This window comes from Diadema antillarum, unplaced genomic scaffold (genome assembly GCF_040938485.1).
Source record: "Diadema antillarum isolate AM-2024a unplaced genomic scaffold, OU_Dant_1.0 scf00000224, whole genome shotgun sequence".
NCBI lineage: Eukaryota > Metazoa > Echinodermata > Echinoidea > Diadematoida > Diadematidae > Diadema > Diadema antillarum.
In genome coordinates, this window is record NW_027271113.1 from 331,249 (window position 1) to 342,484 (window position 11,236).

At 38.4% G+C, this 11,236-nt stretch overlaps 1 long non-coding RNA gene across 1 annotated transcript; it reads left to right on the forward strand.

Moving 5' to 3' along the window:
* The first annotated feature begins 4,150 nt into the window (after positions 1-4,150).
* On the forward strand, positions 4,151-7,798 carry LOC139724617 (uncharacterized). Its single transcript, XR_011710472.1, has 3 exons — positions 4,151-4,517; positions 5,196-5,210; positions 7,295-7,798. It is a non-coding gene; the product is annotated as an uncharacterized lncRNA (long non-coding RNA).
* The last annotated feature ends 3,438 nt before the right edge of the window (positions 7,799-11,236 follow it).

Consider the following 11,236-nt stretch of genomic DNA (forward strand, 5'->3'; position numbering starts at 1 on the left):
GTTCTTCGCAAGTGGCACGTAAGGCTTGCCCAGCCGTTACTGAATGAATGTTGCCAGGCTGTCTGTGTCACAATGGGAATGGCAAGTAATGGATGTCCCATGTACACTGTCAATTGTTTGATGGGACAAGGCCTATGATGGATTCACAACTTAACCACCCAAGGTTGGCGCACTTTGAACGTGAAACTGAGGAAAGATGATAAAGATTTAAAAAAAAAAAACAAAATAAAACAACAGTGACAAAAAACAACAACAACAAACCCAACAAAACCCTGATTTCAGCAGCTTCTGCATGTGGAAACTATACAACATGGTCCCATCTGAACTTCACAGCTTGGCTGGGCCCAATTTTATAATCATACTACAGTATTATCATAATGTGTATGCACCAGTGAAGTAACAGTATAGCAACAGCAGCAATGATCAAAAGATCAAAACGCTTCTGTCACTCCAACTTCTCTACTGCTGCTACCACCCTTCTCTGAATCGATTCTTGCAATCAGGCCTACATATAATGCAGAGTACATTGTTGTAATGATGATGAGCAGAATACCGATTGATTGATTGATTGATTGATTGATTCGTTCATTCATTCATTCATTCATTTATTCACTCACTCATTCATTCATTCATTCATTCATTCAATCAATCATTCATTCATTCATTCACTCACTCATTCATTCATTCATTCATTCATTCATTCATTCATTCATTCATTCATTCATTCATCCATTCGTTCATTCATTCATTCATTCATTCATTCATTCATTCATTCATTCATTCATTCATTCATTCATTCATTCATTCATTCCTTCATTCATTCATTCCTTCATTCATTCATTCATTGAATACCAATATTGTAGCTCGAAGTCTGATTCAAGCCCTCTTGCTTTGCCATAAAACATTGCCATGTATAACACAGATTGAGGGCGCGCTCCTAACTTACAGACGAGATTCCCTTTATACAAACAGGGACTCTATTACGGATGACAAACATCGAACGACGGAAATGATGTCGTAGAAGTCCCAAAATTATCCCCCCCCCCCCCCCACACACACACACACGAACAGACACAAACATGTCCTTCTTTCTATAATTCTCTTTTCCTTTCTATCTCTCTGTTTCTGTTTTGTGGAGCATTGATAAACATATCCAACTTCTTTGGCAACCGAATAAGCCTTTATCATTATGCATATCATTAGCATTCAAATATTTTTGACCTCTGAATTAGAGTACACGTTGGATGAAGTCGCTCAAGAATTCAGAGGTTTTTGAAGACTCTTTGTACTTAGCAACCACAAGGAAAACAGAGGTAACAAAAATCAACAAGTTGAGGCGAGGTGGCTCAGTCGACATCATAATATCTGCCTTTCAATCAAATGGCTATGGTTCGTGCGGCAGGTTCGGATCTCTTGAGTCTAGAATGATGTGTGATATCATGCCGTCCGCTTTATTAACAATCTGAACACCTTAAGTGCCATTTCTAAACATTTTGAAACAAGTCCTTCATCAATTAGAGCAAATTAAAACATCCCAGGTGATAAAAACAAGGAAATTGTGATATCCATAATAAATTTTCTCAGTACATTATCTTTTTTAGCAGCTTTGATATCGAACATCTTAACTCAACAGGAATGGAGTTAACTCGTGTAAGTTCAAACTTATCATTGTATAGGCAAAATATAATGGAAGTCCCGTGTGTAAGAGAGTCACAACCCGCCCACGTAAAAAATCCCGCTTTCCAACATTCATTCACAGGAAAGAGTAGGGTACATAACCCGGTGAAGTGGTCTGCCCTAAGAATAAACAACTGGACACAAAGCCCATTGAAGTACAGCTTTATCATGGACTATCTAGTCATCTTCTCAAATGGAAAATGAAAACAGGATAAAACTCCACATAAAATGGAGTGCCTTATACATATTGAATAATTTTTATATTGATTAAGGAAGGGGGTGAAATGTGAACCTTGGGGGAAAAAACCGGGTGGAAATCCCCACTGACATTTGGTAAATTGCCTAATACTTTTGTGCGAATGCTCAGCGATTGTCATACCAGTGCGAATTGCAGCTTAAATATCGTCATGGTATCAGTTTCTACAGGTGGTGCGCCATATGCATGAATGATAACTTTTCAGATATCATAGTGTGTCCCAAACATTTTGGTCCTGCAGTCATTGGCAGTGATCAATTTTGAAAGCAGTCGTGTACACATGGTGTAAGAAACCAGGAAGTAAAAGTTTCTCAATCATTCATATCTTTCAAAGGAGGGTGGTCAATTATGTGAAAAGTTCATGAAGTTATATTACCCAGCACTGGTCATGAATTGAAGTGTATGAACATATATTTATAAGTAATTTGTTTATAAATTATAAGTAAAAATTCATACTATTATAAGTAATGTATATTCGATAAGTATTCGAGTAAGTAAAGAACACGCGATCAATGAAAGGAAGTGATTCCAAAGATGTTATCTAAATAATCATTTAGGTATAGGACACCCCTTTTAGGGAAGACCCTATTCAGATAATAATATCCACATTTGAAACCGATAGGGTACCCCGACAAAGAAGGAACAATGAAGGGTGCTTTTACATCCTCAGCTATTATCACTTCCTGCATCGTTTCACTGGATTCACCGTTTCATCGGATGCGTAAAAAGGACGCACCCTTTGCTTGCAGAGAGAGAGAGAGAGAGGGAGAGAGGAGGGGGCGGGGGGGGGGGGGGTGAAGGATTATAGAGGAGAGGATGGACTATGAATCTCCGCCACCTACCCATAGACAAAAGGCTTTCGCATGGGTGACGACACTCTTTTGTCTGCGAGTAATTATTAGTAGCAACTGTGATTCCATCACCATCGCATCGTATTATTCAGGCGCGTGCAAGATGTTAATGCATGTATAAATAATCATACGCATTCTAGTGAGTAGTCCTATGGCGCGAGAGAGATGTTACCCAGTATAGCGCAGCATGATATTATTGCCAACATCGATCATTGCTATATCATTTACATAATGATTGGTGGCAGGTAACAAAGGAGGTTACGGGTTAATCTCTCTCTCCCCTCCCATCTCTCTCTCTCTCTCTCTCTCTCTCTCTCCCCCTCTTTCGTCTCTCCTCCATATTGTCGGCATGATCCAGTATAGCACGTCGAACGTGGTAAGTGCATGCAATCAGCTCATCACCCCCCCCCCCTTTAATTAAAAATCGAACTTAAAGGAAATCAATATTTTGATTTTCAATTTTCACGCGTTTTCAAAGAGATAACAGCTCTCCTAGCAACATATGCAAATAAAGCTTCTTTCAGAATCAAAAACAAAATGCTCATTGGTACCTGCATAATCATACGTACCAAGAACCCGCCAATATCGCTGTAGTACGACTTCCTTCCAATATTTCACACTGCACCTCTCGCATTCTCTCGGTCAGTTGGTTAACTGTATACCCTTCTATATTCATGGTTAACAAATAAAGCGCTCATTATTGCGATATGCGTTCCTCCCTATTGTCCTGTGTACCCTATTGTCCTGTGTATATGCTGACATGTGAAATGAAAATGAGATTTATTTATGAAATGAAAATGAGATTTTTATTTAGCAAACAAACAAACAAACATCGTCAATAAAGTCACAACAATTAATAGTTAGGATATAGTTTGGCAAAAAAAAAAAAAAGAACTGGCAATAGCGTGCAGGCTAGTCGAGGCCAGTCCTTTCAATGATATAGATTATGATATAACGTATTTCTTGGCTTGCTTGATACAGAATATCATCTGTGGAAAAAATTCGGCCCTGTGGATTTTTTTCCTTCAGAATTACAAACAAAATACCCATTTGGTACCTGCAATATTTCAATACCTATGTGTGACATGATTATCATGAACACTGCCCAGCAATATAATCTGTTTCTGGCATGCATTTTGCGAAGAAGGCAGGAAACTTGCGCAACTCTCTGTATGAAGATCCCCAGCTTATTTCATTCGTGAGCCCTGGGCAGCGAACGTTCCCATTGGTTCTCGCCTGGTGTGCAGAGGTCATTCGCTGGCGAGCGTTCGCTCGTGTTGCCCAGCTACGTCGCGTGCCACTCGCGTGCTTCACGTAATTAATATTCATAAGCAATGGGCGATCCCTTTCCTCCGAACGTCCTCGCATACCCCGCAGAGCGTCTATGTGATACACCTTGACAGTGACAGTGACTCAATCCTTAAAATGCCGTCATTTCAATGAATATGGTCTATCTGTACAAGGTACATACTGCGGAAGCTGATCACATTGTGTGAAAGTTGATATACATGTAGATTCGCGACTATAAAGAATTATACTATCTCGTCGGTTGGCGTGTTAATTGCAGCTACGTACGCATACGTTGTATTTGATACAGAGCCTAACCCGTGCAATCGACTGCTGCGGAGAGAAAGTACAAGTGTATCTATTCGCGTATCCTACAGCAATCGGTGCAATACTGTCCAATAGTGTGCAGAGCCTGAAGATTGGAATTGAGCGCTTCAGAAATGGCCGTGAGTATATAGACAGCCATTTTAAATTTTCTGTGAAACAATGATTTATTTTCCTTTTAGCCTCGTGTATAATCATGATGTTATTTAGATCATGTTATGTCATTATGACGTCCTTGACTATCTCTTTCTCTTTCTCTCTCTCTCTCTCTCTCTCTCGCCCTCTCTCTCTATTTATTTTCTATATCTACCCATATAATTATAATATATATATATATCATATATGCCTAGGTATATAGATAGATAGACAGATAGATGGATAGATAGATAGATAGAAAGTAGGTAGACAGATAGATATATATTTATTATGTTTGTATAAGCTAACGACTTGAGGACACATTTGGCAACATAATTGGCAACTTCAAGACATATCACTTGAAAGATAGTGCACTGTAAAACTAACAACTGTAAGTAAGCAAATACAATCGATGACCATGAACATATATTATATACGGACACGTTATATTTATCTATCCATTATCACAATCCAAGAACTTGCCAGTATTGCTGTATACGACTACCCTCCAATATATCACACTGCGCCCGCATTCTCTCGGTCAGTTAATTAACTGTACCCTTCTATATTCGTGGTTAACAATTAAAAGGCTAATTAGCGTTATGTCTTTGTTCCTCCCTATTGTTCCGTGTTTCACGGGTGCTGACATGGCTTGGCTTCTCAAGGATGAAAATACGCAGGTAAGCGAAGAAACTTAATGCTGCACCGGCATAACATTAACATGAAAACACATGTATGATCACAAGTTTTATTTGTGTATATAAATTGCATGTGCATTTCATGTAGATAAATTTCATGTCTACAATGATTTATATTTACATTCATTTTCAAAATTATGAGAACACGGTTTGTCATTTCATCACATAAAATATTGTGAAATGTTAATGCTAGCAAGATTTGATTATCATTCAAAATGCTTCACGATATGTATGTGCGATATGCGGTATATTTTGTGCCTGTTTTTATCTTGGGAGTGGGGTGGTTTATAGAAAGTATGATACATATTGAGCTCTGACGACGTGTTTCTCAGGAGCACATATTCCACTGATCCAGAGTAGTTTGCAGGCACAAACCATTGTTGATCGTAAAAGAGTTGACGCAAAGACTACTACATGCACCACCCTGGCACCGTCCTATAGGCCCTGTGTTTTAGCTTCTCCCAGAGTACTAGTATTGCTTGCCTAGTACCTCCTTGGTACATGTATTAGATAGGCTGCAGTGCCAGGGTGGTGCATGTAGTAGTCTTGGCGCAGACTCCTTCACGACCAGGATAGGTTTGTACCTGCAAACTAGATCCATCAGAGTGATATACTCTATGTCATGACACGATATTAAAAGCTTCCCTGTACTTCTCATCTCTGATTTGCTTTAAATTGTTAATCTGTTCTGACTAATTTGTGAGGATTGCTTTTCGTAAGAGCGGATATTATTTCATATTCTTTCTCCATGGTTTCACGCCATTAATCTTTTTAGTTTATTTCGAACCCCATCCGTGTTTATTATCGAAGACTGTTATGGATGGTACACTTTCAGTTGAGGTATAAGGCTTCAGGTTTCCAACTTTTTTATGATAATTCTTTGAGATAATGAGAAACCTCATATGAAATATGAAAGAGCACATAATTCTAAGAGGAATTCAACGCTTATGATTTTGATGAAAATAAATGGTTCTGAAATGTCTGAGATATCCAAAACAAAGCGATCCGAAACTAGGAGTAAAAGGTGTGTTTTTTTTATATCTCAGCGAATTTCAAACAGATTTTGATCTAATAAACCTTGATTTCCTCTGAGAATTGTATGCTATATTTAACATTTTATAAATGGGTTGTAAGTATCTCGCAAAAACTGAAAAGCTGAATCCACACCTCAACCAATACTATATACCATCCCTTTAAGAGCAGTAACGGATTATTATGATTTCGATGGATGAACGCTTGATGAAGATGTCATATCCTTAGTCGTTCGTTCATGCTTGGCAATAGCTGGACAGAGCCATTTGTCCTGCTTTGCTAAACATTACATGTCCCACATCATGCCTATGAATAAAGTCCACACTTTCTCAAATACCGACCCTCTTCATCCCACACCTTCTATACCCTTCCTTCCTACTGTATACCTTTGACTCCCGCCTCCACCAACCCCCCCCCTTCCCATCCTCCGTCTGTTTGTCGATCTTACTGTGACCAAAGAGCTACTATGCCCACTAGCTCTTTGCTGGTATATACTTCTTTGGTAGAACATGCCTTAAATGACGTCATACAAGACATCACCGTGACGATGCCCCAAAATGGCGTATTTCTTCACTGTCTCGTGTTCAATAATCTAAATTGCATCCGAAGGAATTTCTCTTCATTACTAGTTCGAAAATAGCATCTAAATAAAGTTTTCCTGAAGTACATTTTGGTATTCGCCTTATAACAGATGACATGTTTGATTATGTGTATTTCAAAACTACATACTTTTAGTGGTGAATGTCGTAACGTTGTTTTGTGAATAGAACCCGAAAAGTCCATAGAAAAACAAACAAACACATAAAACAAAACCTTTTGGGGGAAAACATCGATGACGCCGAATGTCTAAAAGAACAATCTTTTCAACGGTGAATGGAAATTCATATGGAAAGCACCCCTCCCCCCCCCCCCCACACACACACACACTCCACATGGTCTCAGCTTCGGTCATTGAATTTAAGCAAAGTATTGGATTTGTGTCTGTCTTTGGAGATGCACTTTTCTATGTTATAGTTTAATCAATCTCATGGCAGATGACGAAGAAGAGAAGGGCTATCGTCGTCGGCATTGGTGTCCTTTTCCTCGTCATCCTTGTCGCCGTCCTTGCCGGAGTCTTCGCGACGCGGAAGTGACGTCATGGAAACACGGAAGTGACGTCATGGAAACACAAGCGGGCAGTATGCCTGATCGGAGACAACGACTGGAAGTCATGTGATCCAGGGAAGTCATGTGATCCAAGGAACTCTGAGATGACGCTCAATATTAAAGGCGGAGAACGAAGACTGTGCGTAGGACCAAAGGGCGACCTTCTCTTCTTCGACATTGAGTCTTCCTGCGTCGAATCTGCAACTGAGTTACCTGCGTTCAAAGTACTATAACATTGTTGACTTGTTTTCGATCTAAAATGTTAGAAGTCTTTTGTAATTTGAGTGAAGGCCTTGTCTTTACGTCTTTCATGGTTACAGTATATTATATCACTATCTATCCAAAATATGTACATATCAATTTGAAAATAATGGTGTGACTCGGTCCTATACCATAACGCGCGTACTGTAAATCAGAGTGGCAGGGAGGGGGGGGGGGGGGCACGACATTAGGTAGTTGTTGTTGCATGTTCACTGCAATTAATTTTAGCATTCTTTGAAAATACAGCTTTAAGTTGAAATGTTTCTATACAGAGTTTAAAGATGAGTGAATATTTCACACTTAACACCTTTTTTTTTCAATTTACTTCCAGTTTCTTGAGACAAGTGGGCTATAGGGTGTGGTGATTATGCAGGATATCAAAGACCGTTAAAATATCACTTCCCTGTGCGGATTCATATCGAGATAGTCATCTGGTCCAGGTGTTTCCGAAATCGAGGAAGTAAACTTTTTTTTTCTTGCTGCGATTAATGGGATTGTCTATTGGAATCGCCCGATAGCATCACCATAATTATTACCAAGTCACACAACATAGTACTTACAATGCAAGATAAACACTACATTGTACTTAGCGATTTGCTCAGTTTTACGATTTTACGTTTTACGATTTGGACAAGCCCACTATAGGTGGAGCATCTTACCTACAATAAGAGCGGATGCCTTTAAACACGATGCTCCCAGGGAGGCCTATTTTTTGTTGGCAGCATGCTTTGGTCAGTCCAAAGAGAAAGCGCTGGTAGGAAAAAAAGCAAAGGCAAAAACAAAAACAACACAACCTGTTTCCGGTCATAAACCAGATAACTTAGCACCTCAGGAATCGCGCGTTTGTGCTGGTATTTATACGTCGGCTTTTGTGATCCTTTGTTTGGGGCTGCTTTATTTGCACAGTTAGAATTGACAATGTACCCTAACAGTACCTGTCTTTTTGTCGAGTCGCAAATACCGTTAGCCGTGACTGGTAGCGGGTATCCAGCTGGACCGCCACAATATCATTGAAAATGCCCCAGCGCGTTAGCGAAATTAATCGTAAAGCATTTACTGTACCGTCTTAGCACTAAAAATTGATGATATCTTCTTTTTTTTTTTTTTTAATCTGCGTATGTGGGAATAGGAAAGGGAAAAACCAACACCTCACTCTGGAAGGTTATACATCATAAGAACAGAAGAAGACTATTTTAGCGGAGTATGACGCAGTTATGTACATTTTTATTGGGGGGGGGGGGGGGTACACATACTTCTGTAGTTATAATGCATCACATTTTGTATGTATCAATCATCCGTAACATGTTATTTGATGTTAATGAAGATGGTAATGTCGATATCTCCCTCTCTGTCAGCACTGTCTTTCTCTCTCTCTCTCACTCTCTCCATCTCTCTCTCTCTCTTTTCTTTCTCCCGGTGTATATACGGAAAGAAAGAGATGGATGAGCTCCTAAATTACAAACCCAAAACAAAAACTGGCAGTTTGGCAGTTGCCCAAATAGCGATAGATATTTGGTGTGTTGTACGGGTCTTCCGTGTGTCGGCACCGAGGGTTGTTCTAACAACCGCTCGGCCCTATATTTATGGGTAACCATTATCATTTTACATGCAAGTCGATGAAATTCAACCCTTTTAGTGTACAACCGAGTAAGTAGCATATGCAAAGAGTAGCTATCGGCTGAAATGAAAAGCGATGACGTGCAATACCGAAAAATAGTTACTTCCTGCAGTAGTAACATATTTTTAGCTAGCAGACAACAATATCCAAATTGAGAATCATAGTTTAAAGCTGTCAGAAGTATAATTACGAATGAATAATGATCCTCGATACGCGCTGGAAATTTTTCATTTTAACATGATGAGCTTGAATCAGCTCATCAGGCGTTGCTATAGCAGTCTTCGGAAGATTAAGAAGACGAATGAAAATGAGATGTCCTTTTCATGGATAGGCGGACTTATTATGATACAATGTATCAGGTAAGGAACATTATTGAACTCTCTGAAGTTGTTATCTCTTCTATGCTCTCCTTGTCATTGTTTGTCATACTGTTTAAAAATAGTTCCAAGACTATCTTCACTTTACTTATTTTCCTACATTTTGACCTAGAAAATAATGATTCATTGTATAATACTTCTGCCTTTGCTGCAATAATCATTTTCATTGTTATTATTGATTATCATCATAATCATTATAACTGTTGATGGTGTTATCATTATCGGTCTGTGGTGCTAGTGGTAGATAGTCTCTTCCGATTCTTAGTGGAGGTAAACTGGAAAGTGATGGAAAGGAACCCACATGAGCAATACGTATAATAAGGGTATATGCAACTTTGCTCAATTTTTAGCTATTTATTTTAATATGTATACAGGTGCTTTTTTTTTCTTTAAAGTATACGCCGATGGCTCTTGCAGGAACCTGAGCGATTTTTATCATTTTTTTTTTGTCGATTACGTGTAGAATAGTTACTGTGCAATATGATTTTGTGAGAATTGTGCATTCGTATTTGCAATTAAAAAAACCAACATTTTATATATTTATTAGAAAATAGAACACATCTAGCCGAGCTGAATTTCACGGTAGTGGAATTTTTTTTTTTTTTTTTTTAGACAAAAGTGGCTTAAAGATGCACAGACATGGAAATGCGCATCGCTCACACAACTCTCGAAAAAGAATAAAGGATCAACTATATAACGAAACCAAAGAATAGAATTATACCTAATTGCATCTATACCTTATATTGGTGTGTCTCAATATTACAAAAAATTGTAAAGAAATTCACATGAATTTCTTGTGGTTTGTTGACATAACCTGGCCAAACTAAGTTTGTATTTTGTTTCGTCCACGGCCCGATACACTCGGGTGTGCGTGTGTATCATGTGCTTGTATATATAGCAAATAATATTGTTTTATATGATAACCTCAGTTCAATAATCGTGAATTTATCAAACTATACAATGACAATTTTCAGAGCTTCAGGCTCCTTTCAAAAAGGAACGATGATGTCACGTGGAGTATTCTATAAAATGACAACTACAAAACAAGGGGATATGAAATGTTACATGCACATGGCGAATAAATATTGTTGACTGAATATGAAATTATTGAATGAAATGTTTACTTTGAGCAGCCTCAAAATGGATATTCCGAAATTCAATGTTATTCGTACACTTGATTTCCTTGACCACTCTACCCTCCAACACACGCGCTCGTGACATAGATACACTTATCTTATATTACACTGAACCCCTTTTTTGATGACTTTAGGAGGTAAATGCTGCATTTTGCTGTAGTCTTGGTATGTATTTTAATCAGATGATAGTTAATGTTTCCAAAAAAAGAAGAACAAAAAAAAAACTAAACATGTTGTAAGACACACACTTTTTACCATGTACCCACATATTATGTACCCATTTAAAAGAAATAATATGGCCTATATACTAAATATGAAAATACTTATTTGTGTCATTATTCACCCTGAAAATGAGAATGTCTTATCCTTCTATGACATTCAATGTCTATTAATGATGGCGCTGATCTTTAGGAAGAAGAAATATTGAGTGGTCATGTT